The following is a 7,836-nucleotide window of genomic DNA, read 5'->3' as shown; positions in this document are numbered from 1 at the left end:
CCAGCCTAGATTATAGGCTGGCTTCTGGAGTGGGGCTTAAACCCATAACTTTTTTTTTACTCAAAGCCTACCCAGAGTGCTACCTAGTGAGCCATGATTGATACTTTGACTGGTTTGCATCTGCTTAGCTCTGTTTTAACCATAGTCCTGAATCAATGCACTGCAGGGAGAAAAAATGTGGCAAGAGGAAAATGGCAAATATCCAGCCAACATAAAGCACTTGCATGCTGCATGTTCACAGACTCACATAATGCACTGTTGGCAAGGTCCTCTTCTGCTATTGTGGCAGGTTCTTTCCTTCTCCACTGGTCCACAGCAATGGTCTTTTGCAGGTTGAGTAAGGCACATCAGGTGTCATTCTCTTTGATAGCTCAGCATCATGCCTCCTGCAATCCTGCCCTCCCTTCTCACAGAACCAGCAGGTAGAGTGGAAGGGTCAGTAGGTTTCTGATAGGTTCTATTTACCCAGAACTCCATTACAGGTCCCTCAGCAAACACCAACTGATGGAAGATGGCTGCAACTTTAAGAAGGTGTGATTCGCTGCATTACTGCAGCCCAAGACAACAATGTAGTAAACAATGGAATCAATGGGCTGTGACATGATGCAGCTGCCAGTCAGAATGTTTGACACATTTATTAGAGTTCTTTGAGGATGTAACAAGCAGGGTGGATAAAGGGGAACCAGTAGATGCAGTGTATTGGGATTTCCAAAAGGCATTCAATAAGGTTCCATATAAAAGGTTACCACACAAGGTAAGAACCCATGGTGTTGGAGGTGATATATTAGCATGGATAGAGGATTGACTAACAGGAAACAGAGAGTTGGGATAAATGGGGCATTTTCAGCTTGGCAAACTGTATTTAGTGGAGTGCCACAAGGATCAGTCTAGGGCCTCAAATATTTATAATCTATATTAATGACTTGGTTGAAGGGGCCAAGTGCATTGTAGCCAAATTTGCTGATGATACATAGGTAGGAAAGCAAGTTGTGAGGAGGATATAGATAGGCTAAGTGAATGGGTAAACATTTGGCAGATGGAGCATAATATGGGAAAACGTGAGGTTGTCCACTTTGGTGGGAAGAATAGAAAAGCAGAATATTATTTAAATGGAGAGACACTGCAGAATGCTGCAGTACAGAGGGATCTGGGTGCCCTTGTACATGAATCACAAAAAGTTAGCACGCAGGTACAGCAAATAATTAGGAAGACAAAAGGAATGTTGACCTTTATGGCAAGGGGATGGAGTATAAATGTAGGGAAGTCTTGCTACAACTGCATTGGTGAGACCGCACATAGAGGACTGTGTACAGTTTTGGTCTCCTTACTTAAGGAGGGATACACTTGCATTGGAAGCAGTTCAGAGAAGGTTCACTAGGCGATGAGGGGGTTCTTCTAATGAGGAAATGTTGAGCAGGTTGGGCCTATACTCATTGGAGTTCAGAAGAATGAGAGGTGATCTTATTGAAACATATAAGATTCTAAGAGGGCTTGACAGGGTTGATGCTGAGAGGATGTTTCCCCTCATGGGGGAATCTAGAACTAGGGGGCACAGTTTAAAAATAAGGGATCTCCCATTTAAGATGGAGATGCGGAGGAATTTCTTCCTTCAGAGGGTTGTTAATCTTTGGAATTCTCTTCCCCAGAGAGCAGTGGAGGCTGGACCATTGAATATAGTCAAGGCTGAATTAGACAGATTTTTGATCTACAAGGGAGTCAAGGGTTAGGGTGGGCAGGCAGGAAAGTGGAGTTAAGGCCACAATTAGATCAGCCATGATCTTATTGAATGGCAGAGGAAGCTCGAGGGGCCGAATGGCCTAATCCTGTACTTATTTCCTATGCTCTTAAGATCTTTAAGGAACTGAAATCAACAATTCCAATCGTGACACGGTTCCATTGGCTATTTATTTGTAGGTACTGAGCTTCAGTAGTGCTGCGAAGGTGGTGACATCACAATATGGGACAGCAACTTCATCTTATGAGCCCTTTATGGATCTAACACACACCTGAGTGCACATTCCTCAATATCACAAGTACCTCTGCACCAAACACATCAAACTGGAATCTAATTATGACATTAGGATGGAATCAACAGAATTTGAGTGACCAGGCAAATCGAATTGTGGTTTCAGATAGTTTCTCCATAGACTAATGACTATCTGGAGATTGGGGCATGTTGGGCAATCTTATCAAATATTTATCATTGAAATTTCTGATTATAATTTACAACAGTGTAAGAACTTTTAGTGAAATCCCCACTGTGTGTTCACAGTGATTTGTTATTAACTGATTCTATGAAACTCATCCTCCATTCCTATATTTTAGAAGCCAACCACATACCATAACTTTCAACATGACAGCCTGGTTCAGCTTTTCCAATTCCTTCATAATCTTGAAAACCTCTACTGGATCACCTCAAAGCCTCCTCTTTTCCCAGAAAATGAACTGAGTTCCACAGCCTTACTTTGTAACACAGGATCTTGATACCTAGAATACTTCTGGACATAGTGAAGAGCTGTAAGGATTCCTCCTATGATGAAGTGACCAGAACTGCACACAAAGGGGGTTTGGAGTAGCAGGTTTAGAGGTGGGGAGAGCATAAAATCGGGTGGATGGTGATGCGGGGGTGCGGGGGGGGGGGCCCACTACCTTCCCGCCTCTGCCAAAATTAAGTCCGTGGCGGGAAGGCCTGTAAATGGCCTTCCCACCTTGAAGCCAATTGAGACCCCTAACAGGGCAATTATCCCACCACAGCCGCAATCAGCCATGTGGTGGGAGGCTCTGTCGCCGCACGGGAAGCACGGCACGAAAAACTGTGAAGGCAGATTCCTGGCTCTTGGGGGGGGGTGGGTGGGGTCCCTCATTCAAAGGCACAGTGCCTGAACGAGGGACCCGATATTGGGAAAGGGGGAGGATGCTGAGAGCTACCCCCTGCCCTTGCTCCCAATCGCCCGTGACCCTACCCCACGAGACCCCTCCCATTCTGACCTACCTGTGGCCTGGGTCCAGTGACACTCCTGGGCCTTGGGTAGGTGTTCCTCCAGCAGCAGCCACTGCCTTCACAGTAGCGCTGCTCAATGGAAGAGCTACCAGCCTCTGATTGGCTGATAGCTCTCCGAGGGTGGGACTTCTGGCGCCGGGGTCCTTGATACTGTGGGAGGCCCGCCGCTGTCCACTTAAGTGCCTGATTGGCACTAGATTTGGCGGGCCTTCCACATAAGAGGCGATGCGAGGTTCTCGACGCTGCTTTTTACAGACATCAAGAACTACCCCCTTGCCCCTTTCCCCGCCGTCACCAGCATGAAATCCCTGACAAAGTGCTCATGTTCCTGAAGGCTCCATAACCGAGGCCCCATCTGCCCTCACAGGTGGTTGAGAAAGGTGCCATTATACTATTCTAAAATTAGCTGGGGAGATCTTCAAAGTGTCCTGCTAATATTTATCCCTTGACTAACATCACTAGAATAGATTACCTGGTCATTATCACATTGCTGCTTGTGAGACCTTGCTGTGTGCAAATTGGCTGCCGTGCTTCCTATATTACGACAGTGACTACCTTTCAAATGTACTTATGTGGCTGTGAAACACATTAGAACATCCTGAGGTCATGAAAGGTGCTATATAAATTCAAGTTTTTTCTTTCTCAGGATTAGTAAATTCCATTCTGTTCTGTGTCTCAAATGAGAAGGAGGGCTAGAAGAGAGGAGTAGCAAGTGATGAGACAGAGGGAAATTGAAGAGAAGGGAGAACATAATAGAAAGGCAGGGGAGAGAGGGAATAATTAAAATAAAGAGGGAGGTGGGTTAAAGAAAAATAAGAAATGAGATGGTAGAAATAAGAAGAGGGAGAGAAGATGATACAAGAGAGAAAGTAGAAAAAGGGAAAATGACAAAATGGGAATAGAAAGGGAAAGAGGACAGAAGAGATAATAAGAAAAGAGAGAGAGGAGATAAGACAAGGAAAGAAGTAGAGATGATAAAGGGAAAGAAAAAGAGGAAAGAAAGGAGTTGAGACTGGAGAGAGAGGATAGCAAAGAGATAGCAAAGAAAATGTGCCTGGGTGTGTGTTCATGTATAAATACACCATGATATTGCAAACCTGATGATCAGCCATGAAGGTTTATTGAGTGGTACCTGTGAGTGAATCAATGGGAAAAGAGAATCAAGCACAGTAAAAAGATGTAATTGGGTGAGATTTTATGATCAGCACTCTGTTCTATCTTTTAACAAACCATGTCTTCACAGAGTGTTGTGACGAACTGCAAAGTGGAGGAGTAGGATATCAAATGCTGAGAACATCTCTTCCTGTGGATTAAGCTCAGGTACTTCCATCGATCTGATGACCATTGTAGGGACCCGAGCATGTAAATGACTGGTTAATAACTGCTGATCTCCCATACGCGGTCTGAGACAACACACAGTGGAGTCTATCTTCACAAGCTTACCTTCACATCTCTCCAATGTCTCAGTTGGTAAAAGCAGAGGCCAAGATTCATAATAATGAATGGAAAATGTCACGATGGGAGGACAGGAAGCAGAAAATTATGGTCAGTGTGTAACTCAGACTTAAACATCAGAAGAATGCAAGTTAGAATCCCAGGCCATGCTGAATTAGTTGATCTGAACCAAGGCGGTAGCGGGAGCATTACAATGGACTCAAAAGGTGACAATCAACTTGGGTCTCTGCTATTGATAGCTATCCAAGGATGTCTGCTGGAAGTTGTACATTTGCGACTTCCATGAGCAGAGAGGATTGCGTGTGTATAATGTCCACTGACAATCAATGCCTACTTTCATACATGTCCACTTTTGAAGAGGTATCAAATGGTAACATGGCCCATTCAGAGAAGTGCAAGAAGGATAAAAATGGAAAACATAAGGGGAACCCTTACCTTCTGTGTGATTGCAAAGCAAAAAATTAGCAAGGTTAAAATTAAAGATGGATTCTTTTTGCACAACATGATCAAGCTGCCTCTTCCACGCCGGATTAGATATTTTGTGAGTATCTTGGATGTATTGAAGAGGGAAGATATCACTGGGCTGAATGAAGCAGGAGACTTTGTCTCATCTTCCTCATTAAAAGCACACACACAAAAGCAATTCCATTTCATACAAAAAAAAGGCTGGTCTTTCCTCTCTTCTGCATCCTCACTAAAACATATCAGAGCGGCTAATCATAACAGTGTGCAGAAAATACATTGATTAACACAAGTCACTGTCCAATACAATATTTATTATTTATCTGTTATTTAAATTCCACAATAATGGGAAGTCAGTGCATGAGTGATAATGATGTCAAAACAATGAATTATATCAGGAGAAGAAATTCTTAGCACAACAGGTTTGAAGTTGAATTGTGCGAATATTTAACATGTGCATTTTGAAAAGCAAGGAAATGCTTGTATTTATGTAATACCTTTCACGACGTCAGGACATCCCAAAACACTTTACTGACAATTAAGTCATTTTGAAGCTTTGTCACTGTTGAAATGTAAGAAATACGGCAGCTAATTTGCACACAGCAAGGTCCCACAAACAGCAATGTTTTTATATGTTGGTTAAGGGATAAATATTGGCCAAGACTCCAGTGAGAACTCCCCTGTTCTTCTTCAAATAGTATCATGGCATCTTTTACATTGACTTGAGAGGGAAGACGGAGCCTTGGTTTCATGTTTCATCTGAAAGACGGCACCTGTGACAATACAGCACTCCCTTTGTACTGCAATTAAGTGTCAGCCCAGATTATGGGCTTGAATCTCTGGAATGGAACTTGAACCCACACCTTCAACTCAGAGGTGAGAGTGCTGCCAACTCTCATCCGGGACTAAAATGTGACAAATCCCCAGGACCTGATGGCCTACATGCTAGTGTTCTAAAAGAGATGACTGCAGAGATAGTGGATGCATTGGTTATGATGTTGCGAATTCCCGAGATTCTAGAATGGCCCCAGTGGTTTGGAAACTAACAAATGTAACACTGCTATTCAAGAAAGGAGGGAGAGAGAAAGAAGGGAACTACAGGCCAAATAACCTGAAATCAGTTGTCAGGAAAATTCTGGAATCTATTATTAAGGAAGTCTTAACAATTCACTTAGAAAATTATAGTATGATCAGATAGTAAACATGGTTTAATGAAAAGGAAATTGTGTTTGACAAATTTGTTAGTGTTTTTTGAGGATGTAACTATTAGGGTAGACAAAGGTGAAACAGTAGAAGTAGTATACTTGGATTTCCAAAAGGTTTTCGATAAGGTGCCACACAAGATAGGGGCTCATGGATTTGGGGCAATATATTAGCATGGATGGAAGATTGGTTAATGGACAAAAAGTAGAGAGTAGGGATAAACAGGGTATTTTCAAGTTGGCAGGCTGCAATTAGTGGAGTGCCACAAAGATCAGTGCAAGGTCCTCAACTATTTACAATCTGTATTAATGACTTTGACGAAGAGACTGAGAGAAATATAGCCAAGTTTGTTAACGATACAAAGCTAGGTAAGAATGTAAGCTGTGAGGAGGACACAAAGAGGCTGCAAAGAGATATAGACAGGTTAAGTGAGTGGGCAACAAGATGGCGGATGGAGTGTAATGTGGGGAAGTGTGACGTTATTCAGTTTGGTAACAAGGATAGAAAAGCAGAATATTTTTAAAAGGTTTGAAACTTCTAAATGTTGATGTTCAGAGAGACTTGGATGTACTCATACAAGGAACATAGAAAGTTAGAGTTCAGATACAGCAAGCAATTAGGAAGGCAAATGGCATGTTGGGCTTTATTGTAAGGAGATTGGAATACAAAAATAAGGAAGACTTGCCAAAATTGTTACAGGGCCTTTGTGAGACCACACCTGGTGTATTGTGCGCAGTTTTGGTCTCCATATTTAAGAAAGGATATACTTGCTTAGGAGGCGGTATAGCAAAGACTCACTAGATTGGTTCCTGGGGTGAAAGGGTAATGAGAGTCTGAGGAAATTGGGCCTATACTTTCTAAAGTTTAAAGAATAAGAGGTGATTTCATTGAAACATATAAGAGTCTGCAGGGACTTGACAGGGTAAACACTGAGAGGTTGTTTCCCCAGGCTTGAGGAATCTAGAACACAGAGGCACAGTCTCAGGATAAGGGGTCAGTCATATAGGACTGAGATGAGGAGAAATTTCTTCACTCAAAGGGTTGTGAATCTTTGGAATTCTCTAACCCAGAGGGTTGTGGATGCTCCATCGTTGAGTATACTTAAGGCTGAGATAGACAGATTTTTGGTCTCTCAGGGAATCAAGGGATTTGAGGAGTGGGTGAGAAAGTAGAGTTGATGCAGAAGATCATCCATGATTGTATTGAATGCAGAGCAGGCTCAAGGGGCCACATGGTCTACTCCTGATCCTATTTTTTATGTTATTATGTTCTTATATTCAACTGAGCTACGGCTGACCACTAAATTCCTGTTGAAGTAGAAGCTTTAACCAGTTTAACATAAATTGGTTGACATTCTATTAAAAATAATGGAGAAAGGAATTAAATGTATTAATATCACACAGTATCTTTTAAAGGTTCATATCTTCAAGATAAATACATTTTAAGCCAATATTAATGCAATGGGACACTTTCTAGGTCCTGTTTCCTAATGGATTAAATGCCACCCTGATCCCAATGAAATAAAGGGTTCAATTTTGGAATCCAAGATCTAAATCCGATCTCACCACTTGTTGAAACAAAGTCTCCTTAGCTGCACTGAGCTAGAGGGTATATTTTATGGAAATAGGTGGAAAACATTCATCCCTCTTAACTCCAGCAAGGCCAAGGGGCCACCATGGCTTGGATTTCCACTAGATCACCATGATAAATGAGCT

The sequence above is a fragment of the Heterodontus francisci genome, chromosome 41, assembly GCF_036365525.1.
Source record: "Heterodontus francisci isolate sHetFra1 chromosome 41, sHetFra1.hap1, whole genome shotgun sequence".
Lineage (NCBI taxonomy): Eukaryota > Metazoa > Chordata > Chondrichthyes > Heterodontiformes > Heterodontidae > Heterodontus > Heterodontus francisci.
The sequence above is the reverse complement of the archived record's forward strand: the minus strand, read 5'-3'. Positions refer to the sequence as shown.